Below are 16,824 nucleotides of genomic sequence, written 5' to 3'. Positions count from 1 at the left end.
TAGAAGAAAAGGTGGCATGCCTTCAAGCCGTCATTGTTATCTGCAAGATTATCAACACCCGACCTAGTAGAGGGGAGGTGCGTGATCTACTCTAGGCCTGCCTTTTAGCAGAGGTGGCAAAGATAATCAATGTTCAGTTGCTCAAGCGCGGCTATCATCAAATTGAGTTTGAGACTTTTGAGATGGCATCCAAGGTCATTTTGTGATGAGTCCCTTGACCATCAAGCAGCCAGAGATTATCTTTTATAGTGGCACCATGGCTTTGTTCCAACTACCGATGCTCTGTCGAGGAGGCGCATCTGCCCATTTCGATATGCTTCCCTAACATGAAGAGAGAGTACCTCCGGCTACTTTCTAGGATAGGCTCTGAGATTGCAACTGTAACATTTAATGGACTAAAAACTTGTGTGTAGCGGAAATTAGCATGAACATAGTGGGCATTTCATTAGAATAAATTCCTAATGAGAATTACAAGAGTGCTTGGGTGGAGAGAGCAACAAAAAGCATAACACCTAGTTAGATAGCATAAAAAATACTTTCAAAAGAGAGAGAAATTAAGCTATTGACAACAATTGAGGACCGGATTTGCATGGAGCCGGTCCCCCCTCCAAAAGGCTTTGTATTGTGGTTTCTCCCATCAAGAGAGACATTGTACAATACAATTCTTTGTGTTCCTTCAAGACTAGCTAGTGCAATGAAGATGAAAGCTTCATGCACTAAGCAAAACACTTAGCAAACACAGCATTAATTATCCCCGGTCTCAGACCCAAGACCTCACACACCTCCGAAGATGGTGAGAGCTAGCAGGGTATGAGAGTAGATTGAGAGGAAGAAGGAGTATCTTACGAGAAAGATGTACATCTCCTCACATAATCACTCATATTCACATAGCTTAGCTTAGTAATTAGCTTGGTAGAGGAGATGAGCATGCATTGAAGCTTGGCTCTTGGTTGGATTTGCATCCCCATGCCAAGAGTGTGTCGATGTAGGCTTCTATCTCACAAGCTTGGAGTAGGTGATGAGCTCTCCATTAAAGCTTGGGAAGAGATAGTCTTCTCTTTCTTCACACATGAGCTTTGGACACAACCTTTGAATTTTGGAACCTTAGCATTTTGGAAGTCTTAATGGGCTGAACCTTAGGGTCTTTTTAGCCCATTGTTGCACATGGCTCTTTTGGATCCCTATTTTCCCTCCTTTGGATCCGTACAGTGGCTGGTCTGCTAGCTTAACCAATATTCTAACTTTTTCTCCCCTGGCACTTCCCCACATTAAATGATCAGTTTAATATGAGAAAATCATTTAGGAGAATTAGATATTGATTATTATGACAATACCTCTGTCTTGAAATCATAGTCGTCCTCGACTATGGTGTAGAGAAGATAAAGCATATCCATGAGTCCTTTCTTAGCGGGTAGAGGATCCCTATGTTACCCTACGACATCATTCCACAATGGATGACTATTCCATTTGGCGCTTGAGAGCCTGAGGCTGCCGCAAGCATGTCTGCACATTAGTCCTATCAGTCTTCCATAGTAGAGTGACAAGCTCTACTTGGTGTTTGGGAGACGTCGTCTCCGCAAACTTGATCTAAGCATGCATACTACTTCATTTTTGTGCACAATAAAGAAAAAGAGAGTCTTATAAGACAAAAAAAACTTTGTTCATTTTTTAAAATTTTGTACATTTGCTTACTCTTGGGAAGCATTGTAAGCATTGACAAGGTTTAGGTTATCCTTTAATTGTATGCCTTGCATCCATCTAGCATCTTCAAAAGGATAATTCTTAAAATTAATAAGATATCGTCGAATAGTCTTACCGCCTCTTAATACCTTGTCTTCATGTCGGAGAATGGACTCGGGCTGCAGCACCTCCTCTTGGTCCTCGATCTCCGGTGGGTCTTCAATAGTTGGTTCTTGAGGTGGCTCTCCTTTGTAAGGCTTTAATAGGCTCACATGGAAAGCATTGTGTATGAGCCAATGATTGGGCAACTTGAGTTGATAGGCCATCTCATTGATTGGCCTAAGAATCTGGAAGGGACCATAGTACCTTTTTTCTAGTTTAGCATAGTACTTTTGGTGTCCCGTAGGATTCTTGCCCGTCGTGTGCCTTAATCGAGCCTTGGGAAACTTTAATAAGACCCAATCATTTTCTTTAAAGGCTTGGGCTCTTCTGTGCTTGTCAGCAGCAGCCTTTTGCCTTTGCTGTGAGATAGAGATAGCATCCTTAATCTTTTGAAAGGATTCTTGTAGGTCTCGGCTATACTCATCTGCAGCGAAGATCTGCCCATGTACCTTAAGTAGCAAGGGACTTTTTGATCTCCCCTCAATTACCTCAAAAGGTGCTTTTCCCGTGGAAGTATGTACAATGTTATTGTAAGCATACTCCACTAAGGGTAAGTACTTCTCCCATTGGGATCTTTGATCTACTTCCGTTACATAGGATTTTAGTAGATCGAGAATTGTTAGGTTAGCTATTTCACTTTGGCTATCCGTTTGTGGATGATAGGCCGAAGAGAAGTTTAGCCTTGTCCCTAAATTCTCAAAGAGACCCTTCCAAAAATTACTGGTCATTCTAGGATCTCTATCCGACCCTATGGACATTGGCAAGCCATGGTACTTGAAAATTTGTGAAATGAAGAGGGTGTCCATTTGATGGGCTTTGATAGTCTTTTTGACAGGTATAAAATGAGCTTGTTTACTGAACGTGTCTACTATCGTCCATATTCCCGTATTCCCATGGATAGACTTAGGCAATCCAAAGATAAAATCCATGGATATGCTCTCCCATGGTGAATTAGGGATTGGCAAGGGTTGAAGCAATCCAAGTTGCTTCCCTCTATCAAATTTTGCCTTTTGGCATACCACACATTTAGAAACATACTCTTGTATGTTCACTTTCATGGTAGGCCAATAGAAATATGTTTCAATTCCCTTTAAGGTAGACTGAATCCCTCTATGCCCCGCATAAGGTGGAGCATGAGATTCATACATTACTTTCTCACGTAGTGAGTTAGTAACGCATAGTCTATTGCCATAGAGAAGATAACCATCTTGTTAAGTAAATGGTTCGTCTTTCTTCCCTAATGCAAGGGCTGAAATCACATCTCTAAAATCGGGATCAATAGCATACTCATCTATCATTGAAGATAGATCATTGTGAGTTGCTATGGAAAGCGCATTCACTCTCGGCCGTCTTGAGAGTGCATCAGCTACTTGATTATGCTTGCCAGCAATGTGAGCAATATGAAAATGAAATTGCAAAAGGAAATTTTCCCACCTCATTTGTTTGTCGGAGAGCTTGGTCTGCGTCATAAAGTACTTAAGACTTTGGTGATCCATTCGCAGAATGAAAGGAGTCCCCAATAAATAGTGCTTCCATGAGTCTAAGGCATGTAGAACTACAAGGAGTTCCTTTTCATATTTGCCTAGAGCTTGCTCAACAGGGTCGAGCCTTAGACTCTCATAGCCTATGGTGTGCCCTTCTTGGAGCAAAACAGCTCCAAGGCAATCACCACAAGCATCACATTGGACCTCAAATGGTTTTGGGCGATCCGGTAGTGTAAGCACAGGTTGAGAGATAAGCTTTTCTTTAAGATTTTCGAAAGCATTGTTCTCCTTAGCAGACCATGTATACCTAACGCTTTTCTTTGTTAGGTCATGTAATGGTCCCGCAATTTGTGAGAATTTTTCTATGAAGCGTCTATAGTATGCACACGTACCTATAAAGCTTCTTAGTTCATGAAGATTTTGATAGCGGGAAAAAGAGCAGTGCAATCGGGTGGCCTCTGTACTCGTGCACACTCCACAAACCACGCCTCATGCAAACAAGCAAAGAACAAAACAAAGGGGGCACCACCCTAAATTAAAGGTTTAGGGGCCTCACACATAGTGCACATAGGCAAGTGAGACTTCTGGCATTATGATGGCATCAAAACATATGGCAAAACACATAGAAGCGAAGCTTAGGGACCTTATGTAGCATATATATACACAAGACATTAGCATAACAATACAACGGCATCTGATCATACATAACAAGGATATAGAGAAGCAGGCCAAGGATGGCATAATCCCTTGTCAAAAACAATCAACCCAGCAAGTAGGTATGATCCTACTAGCAACACATCAATACCTTAGAGAATGATGGCGAGGATGGTGGCCATGGAGCATGAGAGAAGACTCCTTATTTAGGTTTTAGGGCTAGTAATGTAGCATACTAGAGGGAGAGAGAGAGGGAGAGAGAGTAGAGCTCCATCCATAGCTCCTCGTTGTGAGCAATGTCGTCATAGCTTCGTTGCTTGGTGAAGTGGGTGAAGTGTTGGTTTTGAGTGAGAGAAGGCCTCCTTATATAGGTTTCTGAGAGGGTTTAGGATTAGGGATAAACATGCTTAAATCCGCTGATTGGGGTTACTTTTTGCTTAGGGTGGTCAACAGATTGAGGTCACCTGATATGTCACCATCAAGATATTCTCTAGAGTGATGTGAGAGGGGAGGGTGAATGCTGATTTTTCGGATTGTGACACATGGGGATAAGGCCTTGACCAGCATTTAAGAGCAGGTAAGGTGGTTGTTGAAACTGGAGGTTCTGCACATGTCAGGGGGGGACCTGCGGGGGGGAGGTGGCAGCTGGGTCCTCCTGAATATCAAATTCTCAAAAAATCCTCAACCATGGCTTCTTTTGACACGTGTTCTTTGAAAAAATCAGCATGTCTCTTTTCAACTCAAAAGTCTTTATCCATGTTGACTCACCTTTACCATAAGATTTTCCCCTTTTCTCCTCCTGTAACTGCATTGTTGATGCCCAATCACTGCTTCTAGTAACAGTGAACTGTTACCTACCAAATACTTATGGTGCAGTAAAAAATATTTACCATGGGTAAAAAAAGTTATTGTAGGTAAAAAGTGATTTGTATTTACCATGTAGGTGAAAAATATTTACTGTAGGTAAAAAATATTTACTGTCGGTAAAAAAGTGAAAACGGAGTATGCTGTGCTGAGAGTCCACACGAACATCCTCGTGTAAATTTCACTAGAAATTCACACCTAGAATGGGCTATTCTGTAAGATATAGGTTGTAGGCATGCATAAGAGCTCGTTCCCACGTATCTTCTGTCCATGGCACTTTTTACTCTTTGGTGCTTGTGAAGTAGATTTTTCTTCTCTTTCGAGATCCCTTGGACTAGAGTATCTTCATCTCCCCAACAACTGACTGTGCCTTTATTGCATCTTCCGAAGGGGTCCTAAAAACCATGCATCATATAGCCCTCCCCCTTAAGCTAGAGGTATTTGATGCCTCTAGCTGTAGGTTGTGCTACAATAGGGTTCTCTTGAATACTTACCCACCTGGTACCAATTGAATTTGCCATGTTACTGCTTTCTTGGCTGATGCACCCTGTTTAGTCCTTTCTGATGAATAATTGTATCCATCCGTGACTAACAACTGGTCTCCTAGACCCTTGAAAGCCATACCCCATCCATTGTCAATATCCGCTTTCACTGGTAGCATTTTTTCTTTTTTTCTTCTCTTTTTTTCCCTTTTTTTTTTTTGAAACGACTATGTACATGATTGTTACCTTAGTTGGAGCTCGAATATGATGAGCTCTCCTCTGAACCATCCTTAGCATTGATTTCACCAGCATATGGCTGTGAAAGACGACATTGGTAGGCCTTCAATCGCCAACCATTTACCGGGGTCTGATGTACCTTACCATCTAGGTCACCTAGTTGGTAACTACCATTTGAGAACCTCTGTATCACTACAAAAGGGCCTTCCCACTTAAGCAAGAACTTACCATCCTTCCTGCGATCAAAGCGATTGTCGTATCTGAGCACTAAAGAACCTTCCTTGATACCTTTCTTGACAAGGTTGCGATTGAACTTCTTTCGTTTCTTCTCTGCTTGGGCTGCATAGTACTTCACTGCTGACTCTCGATCTAGCCCTAACCTCTCCAAATCGATGATTCTTCCTTCCACCTGCTTCTCTTGACTATCCTCTTGATGTGCTTTTAGAACTCGGAGGCTCGCTAGCTCCACTTCTATAGGCAATAGTGCCTCTTGCCCGTAAACCAAGTGAAAAGGTGTATACCCCAAGGATGTTTTAAAGGATGTTCTGTAGGCCCAAAGTGCTGCATCTAGGTGTTTGTCCCATGCCTTAGGATGTAAATGCACTTGCTTAGTGATGATTTTACATATAAGACCATTTACCTTTTCCACAAGACCATTGCACTGAGGGTAGTATGGTGTAGAGTGCCTGCGCTTGATTTTTAACTTGCTCATCAATTGCCCGACTAAATCAGCTCGAAATCCCGGTCCCCTATCCGAGAGAATCTCCAAAGGTGTGCCAAAACGGCAACAAAGGCATTCAAAAATGAAATCACTCACGTCCTTGGCTGTGATGCGCTTTGTGGGACGAGCTTCTGCCCATCTGGTCATGTACTCCACCCCCATAATGATGTATTCCTTCCCTGATTGAGTGCAAGGTAGTGGCCCTATTGCATCTATCCCCCATTTTTCAAATGGACCATAGGTTTTGATTGGATGCTGATTTTCATGGGTAAGACGCCTTGGTCCAGCTTTTTGGCAAACCTCACATGTGCGGCACCAATGTTGTACATCTCGATGGAGGCTTGGCCACGTGAACCCTGCTTGTAAAATCTTTCTGCTAGTAATCTCTTGTGCAAAGTGGCCACCACACACACCTTCATGACAACTAAACAAAATATCCTTTATCTCTTGGGATGCAGGAACTCTCCTTAAGACAGCATCTTTCCCTCTACAATACAAGTCCTCATTCACTAAGCTATAGCTGGTAGCCTTTTTTGCCAACCACCTACGTTCACTTTTACTCATACCAGAGGGTGTTTCACAATGCTCAAGAAAGTAAAGTAAATCATGTAGCTCCTCCTTTCCCTGGTATAAAGGACTTTTCACAAGGATAGCACCTACTATGAGAGTTTGTAGTTCTTCACCCGCTAAGGCATCTGCTTCTCGATTTTGATCTCTAGGTACAAAGTGCACTCGAACTTCTTTAAAACCCTTCAACAAGGCCTTTGCTTCCCTCATCTTAACAGACAATTTGTCATTTTTACAGGCCCATACACCAACCATTTTCTTAACAATCAACATGGAGTCACCAAAAACATTTAGCTTTGTGATGCCCTGAGAAAGACAACATTGCAACCCTAAAACAAGGGCATGGTACTCTGCCTCATTGTTAGAATGAACCTCTTTTAAATGAAACCCTTTTGCAAAGATCTTCTCCTTCTCTGGACCTAATATTACTATGCCTGCTGATGCCTTGTCTTTGGTCCTCTTGTAAGCCCCATCAAAATACAGACTGTGTGCTCCCAGTAGAACTTCAGGCTCCGGAATAGGTGGTACCTTACTAGGTGCCTCTTTCTTGGCCTTCTCATAACACCTTTGTGTGAGGACATCTGCCAAACAAGCACGGGTGGAATCCTCTACTTGTAGTGTGTAGTCAAACTCTTGAAGCTGCACCACCCACTTTGCTATTCTTTGAGACAATTCCATGTGTTGTAGGGCATATGGAAAAACCTCCTCAGTTGTGATCACCACAAATTGTCTCGGAAGTAAGTAAGCCCGAAACTTCTCCACTGCAAACTTAAGAGCTAGCACCAATTGCTCAGTTGCGCTGAAACCCTTTTCAGCAGCTGTCATCACTCTACTAGAGAAGTAGAGTGGTCTCATGAGAGATGTTTTTGGGTCTTTTTGCATCAAGACAGCTCCTAGAGCTTCTGGACCTACACTAGGATTTACATAGAATAATTCACCCCATGTGGGTTGTAGGACGACAGGCAATGAGCTCAAAATGGTTTTAACTTCTTGAAAGCACCTTTCACCCTCCTCACTCCATGTCAATGTAGTGTGTTTAGTGAGCTGCTGCAAAGGATAGATTGCCTGAGAAAGGAGATGTATGAATCGTCCCATGTAGCGAACCTTTTGAATGAAGGAGACTAGTTGCTTCACGTTTGAAGAAGGTAAAGCTAACAATGTCTTTACCTTTTCACGGTCAGCCTCAATACCATCTTGAGACACAACATGGCCTAGTAGAGTGACCTTGCTCTCACCTATGTGGCACTTGTCTTTATTCAATTGCCCACCCAATTGGGCCAGACGGGTGAAACCTTCATCAACCTTGGACAGATGTACTTCCCTAGAGCTGTAAATGCAAAAATCATCAATGAAGACTCGTATGGACTTACCAAAGTAAGGTTGAAACACCAAGTTCATAAACCTCTGGAAAGTAGCTGGGGCATTAGTTAAACCAAAAGGCATAACTCTATAAGCAAAACACCCCCAAGGTGTTATGAAGGTAGTCTTTCTTTGGTCTTCATCTGCAATTCTGATTTGGAAGTAGCCTGAGTACCCATCACACACTGTGTACCTTTCATGACCAGCCACTTCATTTAGTATTTCATCTTGAAAAGGCAAAGGAAAATGGTCCCTTTTTGTGGCTGCGTTTAGAGGCTTGTAATCCACACATACCCTCCACTTCCCATTTTTCTTTGGTGCTACCACAACTGGAGACACCCACCCAGAATCTTCCACTGGGTAGATAAATCCTGCCTTGAGTAATCTTTTTACTTCTTTTAAGAGTGCATCTTGTTGCACTAGCCCTAATCTCCTTAGCCTTTGCACCACTGGTTTGGCACCTTCCCTTAATTGGATATGGTGCTGGGTTACCGTCACTCCTTTAATGTGCTCGTAATCAGTTATAAAGAGGCCAGCATGCTTCTTTAGTACCTGCAAATAGGGTTCTCTCTCTTCTTCTAGTAGGTCCTTAGCTAGCATCTCCTCTAAGCCTGTGGCTTCTTCCTTGTTTAGAGAGTCTTGACCACCTTCTCCTTCTGGGTTTCGCAGTATTATACCCATGACTTCCAAAGAGCTAGCATCCTCCTCAGATGACTCATCCTCAGATGAAGAGCAGCTGCTTGTGCTCCATTCATCCATAGAAGTCTCCATCTCTAGGTCTTGTTGTCTACCCTGCTTCATGTCATACACAATTTTTTGTTGCTTGCCACCTACCTTATGATTTGGTCGCAACTCAAGGGAACCTCTCTCCCAATCTTGCCTAGCTTTCATAGCCATAAGCCAAGGTCTTCCAAGGATTAGCGGATAGCCCTCCCCCTTAGTTGGGATCACATAAGCATCAATTGAGATTGCCACACCAAAAGCTGAAACCTTCACTCCATTAACCTTTCCCACACAAGCCACCCTTATATTATTTGCCATCTTAGCTTGTAAGGAAGTTTGCTCATTTACTTCCAAACCCAACCTGTGCATTAATTTCTCTGTCATAACACAAATCTCGGCTCCACCATCTACGTACACATTGGAGACTCGCTGACTCTTAATCTCTACATCAATGACTGGCACGATATCCTTCATGCCTCTTGCACTAATAGACCCAACTGACTTTGCCTTAGCCCTCCTGGTGCTGACCATCTTAGACCAGGTTCTACGCATCTTTGGGGAAAGGTGGAGGAGTTGCTGCCATGAAATCTTTGGTCCTTGCTTACTCACATCTGCTACCAGGTCGTAAGGTATGGATCCTACCCCAAGTGGAAAGTCTTCTACTCCTATGTGCCTCCTTGACCTACTCTTCCTTTTCTTGTCTCCTATCACTTGGGAGGAACCCTCATTCCCTTTATCCGGCTCTGAAGCTTCCATTTCATCAGTTCTTTGTCTCCTAACTCTCTTTATTGGCATGGCAACAGCTTCCTTCATTTTTTCTTTCCCTTTATCCTTACCATTGTCAAGACTTATGACAGAGACAGCCCTGTCCTCCCCTCCCGATGGTAGTGGAGGGATCTCTGCTGGTGCTTGTGGTGGTGGAGGAGGGGGTCTCAATATTTGGATTGGTGGAGCCACCTGTGCATTTTGTCCATTTAGTGGCCTAGCTCGAGGAGGAGTGACTTGCTGGCGAGGAGGCCGTCTTTGATTACCATTTCCTTGATAGCGTCGTGGATGGGGGCAATAATACATGTCGTGACCTACCTCTCCACAGTTGTAGCAAATGTACTCATGTGCTTGCCTTTGTCCTTCTTGTCTATTTCGTTCATTTCCTGGCTGGGGAGCCCTTACACCTTGAACCAGATTGATGGACAGGCTCTCTAGTTGATTGGTGATTTGTTGAAGTAATTCTTGTTGAGAGGACTCTTGGTCTGTTGCTCCTATCCCTGCTACTACCCTTGCCGTAGGTTGAGCTAGCGGTGGAGGCTCCATTCCCCCTTGTAGTTGAGCTTGGAATTTTAACTTCCTATCCTTCTCCCTTGCATAAGTCATAGCTTTATCAAAGGTATCTGGGAATTTACCTTTTACCTTTTCTCGAAGGATGGGGTAAAGCCCTGCCAGGAAACAGTCCTTCTTTAGGCATTCTGGCGCCCTTTCTCCTTCACCTAGTGATGCACACCATTTCTCCCACAGGTTGGAAAACTTTCCTTCATAGCTTCTATAGTCATTGGGTGATGTTTGGCGTAGCTCTAAGAGCTGTCTCTATATCTCCTCTGGAGGCTCATGGCGGCGAAATTCTTCGATGAAGGCCATCTTTAAGGACTCCCAGTCTCTTCTTTCTTCAGGTGCCAAAGTTTGATACCATAATTTTGCACCTTCCCTCAAGACCAAAGGAAAGGCCCTTAACTTAATAGCTTCGTCATCCCTTCCCGATACCAGAAAGGCCATTTCCAAATTATCCAAAAAGTCTGGAGCAACCTCCCCAGGCTTACCATAAAAATTAGGGAAGGCCATAAGTGAGAGAGTAAACAATTACACAAACAGCTCCAATTTATTTTAAAATAGAGTATGGTAATTACAATTTGGAGCTTTAGCACAACTTAGCTCAAAATAGGATGAAGATCGACACATCAAAGGAATGGTAATAGTCTAGTAAGGGTAGAATGACAGGATGAGGAGAGCGCAAGATTTCCCCAAGTCTCTCGGCTCCAAACAACAGGGCTATTCTTTGCTGATAAAAGATTTTTCTATCAATACAAATATTCACACGGATATGACGCACAAAATGGAAAGGAAACATGCGGGGATCATCATTCTCATTATTGGCATCCATACTTACACACAAGAGCCTAGCTTAGTTGCACCACCTTGGGACCAATGAGCCTGATCAGCCACAGAAGGTCAGCACCTCGGATCACTTCGACTCTTCCTGATGCATCTGTGAAGACGTAAGGTGTGATGGCAACACTTTGTACAATGCTGAGCCTTTTAGCAAGCAACAATTGGATGCTATTACCATAATCAGCATGACGAATGAAAGTGACACCATTAATGTGCATCACATCATCAACTAAGATAGTTTCCTTAGATTGAGATAACTTCTTGAAAATCACGCGGACAGGAGGTTGGCTTGGGATTGGTGGTGTCTGGATTCACAAAGTGCACTGGGAGCACTCGCAGATGGGCAAGCCTTCGCCTCTTTGCTTCAGGAGGATTTAGGGGTGAGAGTCGTGGTTGCAAGTTGGAGGTTGAAGTTGGTTGCTCACTAGCCTTTTTCTTGCCTGTAGTGTTCATGTAATCCCTTATTAATGAGATTAAGCCAAATGTTACCTTACGCTTGAGCACGCGCTGCGGCCTTGGGCCACTTAGGTGTAGAGGTGATCTTCCTCCTCTTAGTCGGCTCCTCAGGAAAGAGAGGTCTGGTGATGCTTTCTCTTCCCTTAATGTGTGTCACAGTACCTTCGTGTATGTTGATGGAGAATATTTCAAGCTCGTGTGTGTTGGAGGTTTCTGGAGCACTCATAGGTTGAGAGGAGAGGTATATCAAGCTCTTCTTCTCACTCTCCTTCGTTGGCGACGATCACGAACAAGGCATGTAGAAGAACTTACTTCTTGAATTTCAATGACACTGCAACCTGGTAACAAGACCTCGATGAAAGCTTTTAAGGCCTCTAAAGCCTCCTCCTCTTCTATTCTCCAATTTGCAAACTCCTCACGCCATTCGTCCATGTTGTAGATTGCACATCTTCATTGCTTGTGGTCTGAAGGTCTGTGTAGCCCTCCTCCGTGGGGGCACCAAAATTATAGCGGGAAAAAGAGCAGTGCAATCGGGTGGCCTCTGTACTCGTGCACACTCCACAAACCACGCCTCATGCAAACAAGCAAAGAACAAAACAAAGGGGGCACCACCCTAAATTAAGAGGTTTAGGGACCTCACACATAGTGCACATAGGCAAGTGAGACTTCTGGCATTATGATGGCATCAAAACATATGGCAAAACACATAGAAGCGAAGCTTAGGGACCTTATGTAGCATATATATACACAAGACATTAGCATAACAATACAACGGCATCTGATCATACATAACAAGGATATAGAGAAGCAGGCCAAGGATGGCATAATCCCTTGTCAAAAACAATCAACCCAGCAAGTAGGTATGATCCTACTAGCAACACATCAATACCTTAGAGAATGATGGCGAGGATGGTGGCCATGGAGCATGAGAGAAGACTCCTTATTTAGGTTTTAGGGCTAGTAATGTAGCATACTAGAGGGAGAGAGAGAGGGAGAGAGAGTAGAGCTCCATCCATAGCTCCTCGTTGTGAGCAATGTCGTCATAGCTTCGTTGCTTGGTGAAGTGGGTGAAGTGTTGGTTTTGAGTGAGAGAAGGCCTCCTTATATAGGTTTCTGAGAGGGTTTAGGATTAGGGATAAACATGCTTAAAGCCGCTGATTGGGGTTACTTTTTGCTTAGGGTGGTCAACAGATTGAGGTCACCTGATATGTCACCATCAAGATATTCTCTAGAGTGATGTGAGAGGGGAGGGTAAATGCTGATTTTTCTGATAGTGACACATGGGGATAAGGCCTTGACCAGCATTTAAGAGCAGGTAAGGTGGCTGTTGAAACTGGAGGTTCTGCACATGTCAGGGGGGGACCTGCGGGGGGGAGGTGGCAGCTGGGTCCTCCTGAATATCAAATTATTAAAAAATCCTCAACCATGGCTTCTTTTGACATGTGTTCTTTGAAAAAATCAGCATGTCTCTTTTCAACTCAAAAGTCTTTATCCATGTTGACTCACCTTTACCATAAGATTTTCCCCTTTTCTCCTCCTGTAACTGCATTGTTGATGCCCAATCACTGCTTCTAGTAACAGTGAACTGTTACCTACCAAATACTTATGGTGCAGTAAAAAATATTTACCATGGGTAAAAAAAGTTATTGTAGGTAAAAAGTGATTTGTATTTACCATGTAGGTGAAAAATATTTACTGTAGGTAAAAAATATATACTGTCTGTAAAAAAGTGAAAACAGAGTATGCTGTGCTGAGAGTCCACACGAACATCCTCGTGTAAATTTCACTAGAAATTCACACCTAGAATGGGCTATTCTGTAAGATATAGGTTGTAGGCATGCATAAGAGCTCGTTCCCACGTATCTTCTGTCCATGGCACTTTTTACTCTTTGGTGCTTGTGAAGTAGATTTTTCTTCTCTTTCGAGATCCCTTGGACTAGAGTATCTTCATCTCCCCAACAACTGACTGCGCCTTTATTGCATCTTCCGAAGGGGTCCTAAAAACCATGCATCAGATTCCTTGGTTTAGGCCATCCTTTTATTACCTCTAACTTGGATGGATCCATTTGGATGCCATCTTGAGAGATAATGTGACCTAAATACTGAATCTCTTGCAAGAAAAATTCACTTTTCTTTTTTATTCTCTCTTAAAACTTGAAATATTACCTGGAGTTGTTGCTTGTGTTTGTCTAATGAATTAGAGTAGATGATAATATCATCAAAGAACACTCCAGTGAAGGTTCGATGAGGCCTGACCAGCTTCTCCATTAAGCGGTTTAATGTGGTTGGTGCGTTGGTCAAGCCAAAAGGCATGACAATGTATTCGTAAAGACCAAATGTGGTGCGAAATGCAGTCTTTACAATGTCTTGATCAACTATCCTTATTTGATGATAGCCACTTTTTAGGTCAATCCTACTGAAGTAGGTCGATCCTTGTAGCTTATCAAATAGGTCTTCTACCCGTGGAACGGGAAACCTATTCTTGATAGTGATCCTATTTAGTGCTCTATAGTCGACACACATACGATATGTGCCATCTTTCTTTTGCACTAATAGCACAGGTGAGCAAAATGGAGATGAGCTAGGCCTAACCATGCCCTTCTCAACTAACTCATGCACTTGCCGCATAATCTCCTCTTGTTGAGCGTGAGAAACTCTATAAGGAGGTTTGTTAGGCGGTGAACTTCCTGGAAGAAGTTCAATTGCATGGTCATCATTACCCTTTTTAGGAGGTAGCTCGCAAGGGATGTCGTCAATAAAAACATCTTGAAATCCCTTGAGAAAATTGGATAACTCTAATTCCTTTTGGTTGCTTTTATTTTCTTTTGCTAAAGCATTAGGTTCATTTGAGAATCTTTAACAAAAATCATGTACACAGAAATAGAGCTCTTTATTGACTTGTTGAAAGCTGGTGTATGTACAATGGGGATAGTGTTACCCATTTCCTTAGCATCTATATACATGTCTTTTTCCCTAAACTTAAAGGAGATTCTCCTTTCAGGGAATTTAACATTGGCAGCCAGGCGGTCAAACCATGGTGCCCCTAGGATTACATCCTCATGCTTGAGAGGAGAGATAAAGAAGTCCTCTTTGTCCACATAGCTTTGAACATGAAGCCTCAATTTCCCGATTAAGGGAGTGACTGAATCTTCTTGCTCCTTGAAAGCACCGTCTACGGGTAGGACATCTCCCATCTCGTAAGCTTGTATGCCTATCTTGGTGGCCAACTCTATAGATATAAAATTGTGAGTAGAAACAGGGTCAAAGAGAATAAAAGCATCATGTTCTCTTACCTTTCCCCAAGCATGGCATAGAGGAGATCCTTTGTGGTGAGTTTGGTGAGTCTCGTCCTCTTGGATGTCAACCAAGGAAGCTCTAGGAGGATCTTGGCGGTTGTTCTTTTGGGGACAAGCGCGGTACGCATGCCCTTGTTCGCCGCACTTGAAACACTGGTTATCCTTGCGATAACGCTCAAGCTCTTCAAGAGAGAGTTTGTTCTTACCTTTGTAAACTCTCTTCTCTTTACTAGCCTACTAAGGTTGTCCAGGCTTAGTAGGCAGAGACAGAGGGAGCACATGCGGTTTCCTATTGTGAGACATGTGCCCAGGTGGAGGAGGCTAGCACCAAGTTTGTGGTTGACATTTCTAGGGACCACCACACTAGTTCAGTGCCCTTGGTGGTCAGCCTGCACCACGCCCAACAGGAGTGGGTTCCCACAGAGAACCATTTCGACACTCTACAACAGGATCAGACAGTCGGTACCTTCCACCTCATCTTTGCCACCGACAATCCCTCCTCCTCCCTCTCCACTATTGCCCCTACCCCCGCCTCCGTCACCACAAGCCCTCCCTATCGTGCCTGTTACCGCCCCTACCTCCCGCCTCCATCACCACCACCCCTCCGTCACCATGAACCCTCCCTATCGCGCCTGTTACCGCCCCTACCTCCCGCCTCCATCACCACCACCCCTCCCCATCCCTCCCATTACCACACCTCCCATCCCGCTCGCCAACCCCCTTGCTCTGCCATGTGCTCCCTCATATCATACAGCCGGCCCAGGGGATATGAACTTCCTCGACAATTAGGAGGTCTCTTGGAAATGCCTTTGCCACAAGCCACTCGGTGCAGGAGTAGAAACTAGACCTACGGATGCCCGTGTTGGTACAGGCGTCACCTTTTGTTGCTCGTGGGCTGACCAATTTCAATATCTATCATCGATGGGGCTTTTTCACCTACTACAACTCTACAAGATTCCTCGGTGACTCTTCTCTCGATCTTGAGGCGGGTTGCTTCAAAGTACTTGTATTATTTCTAGCAGCTAGAGGGTCAGATAACTCCCTCCCACTATGTGGCAAGGATCAGACTGAGTGGACTATGGATTCATTGATGGATTGGCTTCAGGTTCACGCTCTCAAGTTCTCTCACCACATGGGAGACTTGGGGGTCACATATTTTATACACTCTATGGCCGTAGCCAAGTTTTCTATGACACCACCAGATACAATAGGATGTAAGCACATTGTGGTACACTTTTTGGCTAACACGCAGAGTACAACCTCCTATGTATATGTACATAAGGACTCCTAGATAGAGGAGGTATCCCTACAGATTGCACACTCTTCTTGGGCTTGGGTTGGATAGGCACCACAGACACGCCTATCTTGAGGTTGCTCAGATGCGGATTACTCCCCATCCAAGCCGGCCTTGAAGATAGCGAGGTTGGGCGGCTAGTGCAAAAAAATTGGTCTTTTCTCACTGATCCCATGAGGATTGTCTCATGGAATGTGTAGGCTTTAGGTGGACCCCAGGCCTTGTGGGTGGTATGATTGATATGCTTCAGAAGCACCATCTTTTTGAGAGCTGCATTCGACGTTGTGATCGGATTCTATGTGGCCACTATGTGACCTTTTGGTCAATTGCTTTTGGGCCTGGAGGTATCCAGGAAGGTTTATGTATGACTATTGTTGCAGACTCATGGTAGCACGCCATTGTGGGCACAGTTATCATTGTGCCAGTAGGGCCCATTGGGTTGCTATGTAGGTTCACGATAAGCTCATGGGTTTCCTGAACATCTATGCGCCCAACCATACAAGTACATGAGTTGAGTTATGGTCACACATTGTGGAGTCTTTGCCTCTTACAGAGCAGTGGTGTGTTGGGGGGGACTTCAACATGTTGGATGACCCCTCGAATAGGATTGGAGGCAGCCATGCTAGTGTGCATAGGGATGAGTTGGCAGCTTGGGAGCTCTTATGTATGACCTTGAGGATTTCAA

Source organism: Adiantum capillus-veneris, chromosome 16 (genome assembly GCF_014529385.1).
Source record: "Adiantum capillus-veneris isolate H3 chromosome 16, ASM1452938v2, whole genome shotgun sequence".
Lineage (NCBI taxonomy): Eukaryota > Viridiplantae > Streptophyta > Polypodiopsida > Polypodiales > Pteridaceae > Adiantum > Adiantum capillus-veneris.
The sequence above is the reverse complement of the archived record's forward strand: the minus strand, read 5'-3'. Positions refer to the sequence as shown.